Consider the following 11,036-nt stretch of genomic DNA (forward strand, 5'->3'; position numbering starts at 1 on the left):
ATGATAAGCGGTTTTCAGCTAGGTATTCTCTGCAAGTACTGAAATAAGTGGTAACAGATAGTTATGTGATAGGATAAATTGTAACGAGCAACAAGTAACAAAAGTAAATAAAGTGCAGCAAGGTGGCCCAATCCTTTTTGTAGCAAAGGACAAGCCTGGACAAACTCTTATGATAGGAAAAGCGGTCCCGAGGACACATGAGAATATCGTCAAGCTAGTTTTCATCACGCTCATATGATTCGCGTTCGGTACTTTGATAATTTGATATGTGGGTGGACCGGTGCTTGGGTGTTGTTCTTACTTGAACAAGCATCCCACTTATGATTAACCTCTATTGCAAGCATCCGCAACTACAACAAAAGTATTAAGATAAACCTAACCATAGCATGAAACATATGGATCCAAATCAGCCCCTTACGAAGCAACGCATAAACTAGGGTTTAAGCTTCTGTCACTCTAGCAACCCATCATCTACTTATTACTTCCCAATGCCTTCCTCTAGGCCCAAATAATGGTGAAGTGTTATGTAGTCGACGTTCACATAACACCACCAGAGGCTAGACAATATACATCTTATCAAAATATCGAACGAATACCAAATTCACATGACTACTAATAGCAAGACTTCTCCCTTGTCCTCAGGAACAAACGTAACTACTCATAAAGCATATTCATGTTCATAATCAGAGGGTTAATAATGTGCATAAAGGATCTGAACATATGATCTTCCACCAATTAAACCAACTAGCATCAACTACAAGGAGTAATCAACACTACTAGCAACCTACTAGCACCAATGCCTGACTTGGAGACAAGAATTGGATACAAGAGATGAACTAGGGTTTGGAGATGAGATGGTGCTGGTGAAGATGTTGATCGAGATTGCCCTCTCCCGATGAGAGGAGCGTTGGTGATGACGATGATGATGATTTTCCCCTCCCGGAGGGAAGTGTCCCCGGCAGAACAGCTCTACCGGAGCCCTAGATTGGTTCCGCCGAGGTTCCGCCACGTGGCGGCGGAGTCTCGTCCCGAAAGGTTGCCTTCTATTTTTTTCTCATCGAAAGACTTCATATAGGAGAAGATGGGCGTCGGAGAGCCACCAGGGGGCCCACGAGGTAGGGGGCGGGCCCAGGGGGGCGTGCCCCCCACCCTCGTGAGCAGGGTGTGGGCCCCCTGGCCTTCATCTTTGACGATGATTTTTCTTTATTTATTTTAAGATATTCCGTGGAGTTTCAGGACTTTTGGAGTTGCGCAGAATAGGCCTTCAATATTTGCTCCTTTTCCAGCCCAGAATTCCAGCTGCCGGCATTCTCTCTCTTCATGTAAACCTTGTAAAATAAGAGAGAATAGCCATAAGTATTGTGACATAACGTGAAATAACAGCCCATAATGCAATAAATATTGATATAAATGCATGATGCAAAATGGACGTATCAACTCCCCCCAAGCTTAGACCTCGCTTGTCCTCAAGCGAAAAGTCGATAACAATAAATATGTCCTCTTGTTTAGAGGTAGAGGCGTTGATAAAAATAAAATACGGACATGAAGGCATCATGATTATTTCCATAACAACAACATAAATAGATTTTGTCATATGATTACTCATGTTCAAGTGATGATCTTTTCACAAAGCCAAAGTATGAATCAGAAACCTTATCGAGCACCAACAATTATAATCTTAGTCATTGAAGCAATTGCAATTTATCATAACATCGGAAAGAGTCTATGTCAGAGCTTAAAAGCAAGTCCACATACTCAACTATCACTTAGTCCTTCATAATTGCTAACACTCACGCAATACTTGTGGTTATGGAGTTTTAATCAGATACAGAGAAAGATAGGGGCTTATAGTTTCACCCCACAACCTCTTACCTCAAGGGTAATGTCAACAATAATAATTCATGCTCCCCCACATCCAATTAAATATATATATCATGTTCTTTCCAACATGCTGAGCTTACCAAAGGATAAAATGAAAAAGGAAAGGTGAAGATCACCGTGACTCTTGCATAAGGTAGAGGATAATAATAAAAGATAGGCCCTTCACAGAGGGAAGAAGAGGTTGTCATGCGCTTTTAGGGTTGATGCACAAAATCTTAATGCAAAAGAACATCACTTTATATTGCTCCTTGTATGTGGACCTTTATTATGCAGTCCGTCGCTTTTATTACGTCCACAACAAGTTCGTACAAAGCTTATTTCTCTGCACTAATAAGTCATGCATATTTAGAGAGCATTTTTTATTGCTTGCACCGATGACAACTTACTTGAAGGATCTTACTCAATCCATAGGTAGATATGGTGGACTCTCATGGCAAAACTGGTTTAAGGGTATTTGGAAGCACAAGTAGTATTTCTACTTGGTGCTAAGAATTTTGCTAGCATGAGGGGGAAAGGCAAGCTCAACACGTTAGAGGATCCATGACAACATACTTTATCTCAGATATAAGAAAACATAACTCATTATGTTGTCTTCCTTGTCCAACCTCAGCTGTTTAGCATGTCATATTTTAATGAGTGCTCCCAATCATAAAAGATGTCAATGATAATATATCTATACGTGAAACCTCTCTTTCCTTATTACTTCCTATTAATTGCAATGATGACCAAAGCTATATTTGCCAACTCCCAACAACTTTTTAATCATCATACTCTTTCTATGTGAAGTCATTACTTTCAATAAGATCAATATGAACTCTTTGATTCTTTTTATTCTTTTTCTTCTAATCACCCAAGATCATAGCAAAATAATCAAGCCCTTGACTCAACACTAATCTTTATTATATAGCTCACGGACTCGATTACAAAGAAGGATCATAAAGCAAACTCAAAACTAGATCATGCCATACCTTTTATTCTACTAAATCAAGATACTACTAATAGGATCGAACTAAGAAAAACGGTAAAGATAGGAGTTGTGATGGTGATACGATACCAGGGCACCTCCCCCAAGCTTGGCAGTTGCCAAGGGGAGTGCCCATACCCATGTGATTATGTCTCTTTCTTTGTTGTTGGCGGTGGAGGTGTTGTTGATGATGGAGTTGTCGCATTTTTCTTCTCTAGCTTGCTTCTGAGGCTAAAATTTTCCTCCCTCAGATCCTCATTCTCGAGCTCAAGTTTCATTATCTTTTTGCATAGTGCTGCCTTGTTGTCCTGCAAAAAAGAGGCGAGATAGATTGGACCTTATGGAGGCTTGACTTCTTGAACTCCACATGCATATCACCAGGTTGAGGTAGTGGATAGTCCTCTTCGTCGGAGGTTGTTTCCTCCTTCCTCTTTGGATCATAGTCTTCTTCTTCCTCCGTGGTCCAGCCATAATGTTCCACATCCCCATATACTTTTGGGTTTGCAATATAATCAGCCATGTAGCTCTCTCCCTCCAAATCTTGGGACGACATCTTGTTCCAAATCTGCAACAGAAACAGCTCGAAACGAAAACAGAGGATACTTGTGTGATACGGGAGTCAAAACCTTCGGGAGTATATATAATGAATTTTTACCGACCAAAATACGTATCGTGCAAGAAAACGGAGTCCGAAGGGCACATGAGGTGCTCACGAGGTAGGGGGCGCGCCCAGGGGGGTAGGGCGCGCCCTCCACCCTCGTGAAGGCCTCGTGTCCTTCCCGGAATGCCACTTATTTTTCTATTTTTCTAAATATTCCAAAACGGAGAAATATTGCCTTAAAAATTGTTTTGGAGTCGGTTTGCTTACGTACCACATACCTATTCCTTTTCGGAGTCTAAAACGGTCTGGAAGGTGCCCTTTATGTATTCCACCAGGGTTACGGTTTCAATAATATTAGTTTCAACATTTATAGGATTACCTGAGATATAGTGTTTGATCCTTTGACCGTTTACCACCTTCGGATTTGTGCCTTCGAAGTTGTTGATTTTTATGGCACCAGAACGATAGACCTCCTTGAGAACGTAGGGACCTTCCCATTTAGAGAGAAGTTTTCCTGCAAAAAATCTTAAACGAGAGTTGTATAGGAATACACAATCACCTACATTAAACTCACGCTTTTGTATCCTTTTGTCATGCCATCTTTTAACCTTTTCTTTAAACAACTTGGCATTTTCATAAGCTTGAGTTCTCCATTCATCAAGTGAGCTAACATCAAATAACCTCTTCTCACCGGCAAGTTTGAAATCATAGTTGAGCTCTTTAATAGCCCAATATGCCTTATGTTCTAGTTTGAGAGGTAAGTGACATGCTTTTCCATAAACCATCTTGTAAGGAGACATACCCATAGGATTCTTATATGCAGTTCTATAGGCCCACAATGCGTCATTTAGTTTCTTGGACCAATTCTTTCTATACCTATTAACAGTCTTTTGCAAAATTAATTTGAGCTCTCTATTTCTCAATTCTACTTGACCACTAGACTGCGGGTGATAAGGAGATGCAATTCTATGATTAACGTCATATTTAGCAAGCATCTTACGGAAAGCACCATGAATAAAATGTGAACCACCATCAGTCATTAAATATCTAGGGACTCCAAACCTCGGAAAAATAACTTCCTTAAGCATTTTAATAGAAGTGTTATGATCAGCACTACTAGTTGGAATAGCTTCTACTCACTTAGTAACGTAATCAACAACAACTAAAATATGTGTATATCCATCAGAGGCAGGAAAAGGTCCCATATAATCAAAGCCCCAAACATCAAATGGTTCAATAACAAGTGAATAATTCATAGGCATTTCTTGATGTCTACTAATATTACCAATTCTTTGACATTCATCGCAAGACAAAACAAACTTACGGGCATCCTTGAAGAGAGTAGGCCAATAAAAACCGGATTGCAATACCTTATGTGCAGTTCTATCTCCAGCGTGGTGTCTTCCATAAGCCTCGGAGTGACACTTGCGTAGGATCTGTTCCTGTTCATGCTCAGGTACACAATGTCTAATAACACCATCTACTCCTTTATAAAGATGTGGGTCATCCCAAAAATAATGTCGCAAGTCATAGAAAAACTTTTTCTTTTGTTGGTATGTGAAGCTAGGTGGTATAAATTTAGCAACAATATAATTAGCATAATCAGCATACCATGGAGTGCTACGAGAAGTACTTATGACATTCAATTTCTCATCAGGAAAGCTATCATCAATAGGTAGTGGGTCATCAAGAACATTCTCTAACCTAGATAAGTTGTCTGCAACGGGGTTCTCAGCTCCTTTTCTATCAACAATATGCAAATCAAATTCTTGCCGCAAGAGAACCCATCTAATGTGTCTAGGTTTTGCATCTTTCTTTTCCATAAGATATTTAATAGCAGCATGATCTGTGTGAATAGTTACTTTAGAATCAACAATATAGGGTCTGAATTTATCACAAGCAAATACAACTGCTAAAAGTTCCTTTTCGGTAGTAGCATAATTTCTTTGAGGATTGTCTAGAGTCTTACTAGCATAATGGATAACATTTAATTTCTTATCAACTCTTTGCCCTAGAACAGCACCTACAGCATAATCACTAGCATCACACATAATTTCAAAGGGTAAATTCCAATCAGGTGGCTGAACAACAGGTGCAGAGACTAATGCTTTCTTAAGTATTTCAAATGCTTCTACACAATCATCATCAAAGACAAATGGTACATCTTTTTGTAATAAATTAGTCAAAGGCCGAGAGATTTTTGAGAAGTCCTTAATGAACCTCCTATAGAATCCGGCGTGACCAAGGAACCTCCTATAGAGTGGGACTGATGCCCTTAAGATCATCCAGAGTATATCCAATAGCGGCACAGTGCTTCTTCAGAGTTTTCAATAATCTTTCTTCTTCATGCTCTGAAAGGTTAGCGCTAATAATGACAGGATATATTTTCTTTTCATCAAGATAAGCATATTTAAGATTATCAGGCAACGGTTTAAGCTCAAACAAGGGATCACCCTTGGGTGGAGGAGGATCCCCTAGGATTTCAACAGGCAAATTGTGTTGCAGAATAGGTTCCTGTTTAAAGAATACTTCATCTATTTCCCTTCTTTCATTCATGAACATATCATTTTCATGGTCTAGCAAATAGTGTTCTAAAGGATCACTAGGAGGTATGGCAATAGAAGCAAGACCAATAATTTCATCCTTACTAGACAATTCTTCCTCACGATGTTGTTTACTAAATTTAGAGAAATTAAACTCATGAACCATATCATCCAAGCCAATAGTAACAACATTCTTTTCGCAGTCTATCTTAGCATTAACAATATTCAAGAAGGGTCTACCAAATATAATGGGACAAAAGCTATCTTGTGGAGAACCAAGAACAAGAAAATCAGCGGGATATTTGGTTTTTCCACACAAGACTTCAACATCTCTAACAATTCCCATTGCAGATATAGTATCTCTATTGGCAAGTTTAATTGTAACATCAATATCTTCTAACTCAGCAGGTGCAATATCATGCATAATTTCTTCATACAAGATAATAGGTATAACACTAGCACTGGCATCCATATCACACAAGCCATGATAACAATGATCTCCTAATTTAACAGAAATAACAGGCACGCCTACCACAGGTCTATGTTTATCTGTAGCACAGGGTTTAGCAATTCTAGCAGTTTCACCGCAGAATTGAATAACATGCCCATCAATATTATTAGACAATAGATCTTTAACAATAGCAATATTGGGTTCTACTTTGACTTGCTCAGGAGGTGTATAAGTTCTAATATTGCTTCTACGAACAACAGTTGAAGCTTTAGCATGATCCTTCATTCTAACAGGGAAAGGTGGTTTCTCAACATAAGAAGTGGGTGTTGGGGAACGTTGCAGAAAATTAAAATTTTTCCTACGGTTTCACCAAGATCCATCTATGAGTTCATATAAGCAACGAGTCATGGGAGAGAGATTGCATCTACATACCACTTTGTAGATCGCGTACGGAAGCGTTCGAGGGAACGGTGATGATGGAGTCGTACTCGCCGTGATTCAGATCACCGATGACCAAGTGCTGAACGGACAGCACCTCCGTGTTCAACACACGTACGGCACGGACGACGTCTCCTCCTTCTTGATCCAGCAAGGGGGAAGGAGGGAAGAAGGCTCCAGCAGCAGCACGACGGCGTGATGATGGTGGAGAGGCAGTACTCCGACAGGGCTTCGCCAAGCGCTCAACGGAGGAGGAGAGGTGTTGGGGAGGGGAGGGGCTGCGCCTTGGATCAGGTGTTCAGCCCTCCCCTCGCCCCTCTATTAATAGGGGAAGGGGGAAGGGGGCCGACCCCCTCTAGATGAGATCTAGAGGGGGGGGGCGGTGGCCAGGGAGGGGGGCTTGCCCCCCAAGCAAGGGGGGTGCGCCCCCACTAGGGTCCCCCCCAACCCTAGGTGCATGGGCCCAAGGGGGGGCGCGCCCAGCCCTCCAGGGGCTGGTGCCCTGCCCCACGCGGCCCATGTGGCCCACCAAGAGGGGTGGCCCCTCCCGGTGGACCCCCGGAACCCTTCCGGTGGCCCCGGTACAATACCGATATGTCCCCGAAACTTTCCGGTGTCCGTATGACAACTTCCCGTATATAAATCTTTACCTCCGGACCCTTCCGGAACTCCTCGTGACATCCGGGATCTCATCCGGGACTCCGAACAACATTTGGTAATCACATACAAGTCTTCCTTATAACCCTAGCGTCACCGAACCTTAAGTGTGTAGACCCTACGGGTTCGGGAGACATGCAACATGACCGAGACGGTTCTCCGGTCAATAACCAACAGCGGGATCTGGATACCCATGTTGGCTCCCACATGCTCCTCGATGATCTCATCGGATGAACCACGATGTCGAGGATTCAAACAACCCTGTATACTATTCCCTTTGTCAGACGGTATGTTACTTGCCCGAGACTCGATCGTCGGTATACCAATACCTCGTTCAGTCTCGTTATCGGCAAGTCACTTTACTCGTACCGTAATGCATGATCCCGTGACCAGACACTTGGTCACTTTGAGCTCATTATGATGATGCACTACCGAGTGGGCCCAGTGATACCTCTTTGTAATCCGGAGTGACAAATCCCAGTCTCGATCCGTGTCAACCCAACAGACACTTTAGGAGATACCTGTAGTGCACCTTTATAGTCACCCAGTTACGTTGTGACGTATAGTACACCCAAAGCACTTCTACGGTATACGGGAGTTACATGATCTCATGGTCTAAGGAAGAGATACTTGACATTGGAAAAGCTCTAGCAAAACGAACTACACGATCTTGTGCTATGCTTAGGATTGGGTCTTGTCCATCACGTCATTCTCCTAATGACGTGATCCCGTTGTCAATGACATCTAATGTCCATAGTCAGGAAACCATGAATATCTGTTGACCAACGAGCTAGTCAACTAGAGGCTTACTAGGGACGTATTGTGGTCTATGTATTCACACGTGTATTACGATTTCCGAATAATACAATTATAGCATGAACAAAAGACAATTATCATGAACAAGGAAATATAATAATAATCCATTTATTATTGCCTCTAGGGCATATTTCCAACAGTCTCCCACTTGCACTAGAGTCGATAATCTAGTTACATTGTGATGAATCGAACACCCATAGAGTTCTTGTGTTGATCATGTTTTGCTCGCGAGAGAGGTTTAGTCAATGGATCTGCGACATTCAGATCTGTATGTACTTTGCAAATATCTATGTCTCCATCTTGAACATTTTCACGGATGGAGTTGAAGCGACGCTTGATGTGCCTGGTCTTCTTGTGAAACCTGGGCTCCTTGGCAAGGGCAATAGCTCCAGTGTTGTCACAGAAGAGTTTGACCGGCCCCGACGCATTGGGTATGACTCCTAGGTCGGTGATGAACTCCTTCACCACAATTGCTTCATGCGCTGCCTCCGAGGCTGCCATGTACTCCGCTTCACATGTAGACCCCGCCACGACGCTCTGCTTGCAGTTGCACCAGCTTACTGCTCCACCATTCAACATATACACGTATCTGGTTTGTGACTTAGAGTCATCCAGATCTGTGTCGAAGCTAGCGTCGACGTAACCCTTTACGACGAGCTCTTCGTCACCTCCATAAACGAGAAACATGTCCTTTGTCCTTTTCAGGTACTTCAGGATATTCTTGACCGCTGTCCAGTGTTCCTTGCCGGGATTACTTTGGTACCTTCCTACCAAACTTACGGCAAGGTTTACATCAGGTCTGGTACACAACATGGCATACATAATAGATCCTATGGCTGAGGCATAGGGGATGATGCTCATCTCTTCTTAATCTTTTGCCGTGGTCGGGCATTGAGCCGAGCTCAATCTCACACCTTGCAGTATAGTCAAGAACCCTTTCTTGGACTGATCCATTTTGAACTTCTTCAAAATCTTATCAAGGTATGTGCTTTGTGAAAGACCTATGAGGCGTCTCGATCTATCCCTATAGATCTTGATGCCTAATATGTAAGCAGCTTCTCCAAGGTCCTTCATTGAAAAACACTTATTCAAGTAGGCCTTAATGCTATCCAAGAATTCTATATCATTTCCCATCAAAAGTATGTCATCTACATATAATATAAGAAATGCTACAGAGCTCCCACTCACTTTCTTGTAAACGCAGGCTTCTCCGTAAGTCTGCATAAACCCAAACGCTTTGATCATCTCATCAAAACGAATGTTCCAACTCTGAGATGCTTGCACCAGCCCATAAATGGATCGCTGGAGCTTGCACACTTTGTTAGCATTCTTAGGATCGACAAAACCCTCCGGCTGCATCATATACAGTTCTTCCTTAAGATGCCCGTTAAGGAATGCCGTTTTGACGTCCATCTGCCATATCTCATAATCATAGTATGCGGTAATTGCTAACATGATTCGGACAGACTTAAGCTTCGCTACGGGAGAGAAAGTCTCATTGTAGTCAATCCCTTGAACTTCCCGATAACCCTTAGCGACAAGTCGAGCTTTATAGATGGTGACATTACCATCCGCGTCCATCTTCTTTTTAAAGATCCATTTGTTTTCTATCACTCGCCGATCATCGGGCAAGTCAGTCAAAGTCCATACTTTGTTTTCATACATGGATCCTATCTCGGATTTCATGGCTTCTAGCCATTTGTTGGAATCTGGGCCCGCCATCGCTTCTTCATAGTTCAAAGGTTCACCGTTGTCTAACAATATGATTTCCAGGACAGGGTTGCCATACCACTCTGGTGTGGAACGTGTCCTTGTGGACCTACGAAGTTCAGTAGCAACTTGATCAGAAGTACCTTGATCATCATCATTAATTTCCTCTCCAGTCGATGTAGGCACCACAGGAACGTTTTCCTGAGCTGCACTACTTTCCGGTTCAGGAGGTAGTACTTCATCGAGTTCTACTTTCCTCCCACTTACTCCTTTCGAGAGAAACTCTTTTTCCAGAAAGGATCCGTTCTTGGCAACAAAGATCTTGCCCTCGGATCTTAAGTAGAAGGTATACCCAATGGTTCCCTTAGGGTATCCTATGAAGACGCATTTTTCCAACTTGGGTTCGAGCTTTTCAGGTTGAAGTTTCTTGACATAAGCATCGCATCCCCAAACTTTTATAAACGACAACTTAGGTTTCTTCCCAAACCATAATTCATACGGTGTCGTCTCAACGGATTTAGACGGTGCCCTATTTAAAGTGAATGTAGCTGTCTCTAGAGCGTATCCCCAAAATGATAGCGGTAAATCGGTAAGAGACATCATAGATCGCACCATATCCAATAGAGTGCGATTACGACATTCGGACACACCGTTACGCTGAGGTGTTCCATGCGGCGTGAGTTGTGAAACGATTCCACATTTTCTTAAGTGTGTACCAAATTCGTGACTTAAATATTCTCCTCCACGATCCAATCGTAAGAACTTTATCTTTCGGTCACGTTGATTCTCTACTTCATTCTGAAATTCCTTGAACTTTTCAAAGGTCTCGGACTTGTGTTTCATCAAGTAGACATACCCATATCTACTCAAGTCATCAGTGAGAGTGAGAACATAATGATATCCTCCGCGAGCCTCAACGCTCATTGGACCGCACACATCGGTATGTATGATTTCCAACAAGTTGGCTGCTCGCTC

The sequence above is a fragment of the Triticum aestivum genome, chromosome 4B, assembly GCF_018294505.1.
Source record: "Triticum aestivum cultivar Chinese Spring chromosome 4B, IWGSC CS RefSeq v2.1, whole genome shotgun sequence".
Taxonomy (NCBI): domain Eukaryota; kingdom Viridiplantae; phylum Streptophyta; class Magnoliopsida; order Poales; family Poaceae; genus Triticum; species Triticum aestivum.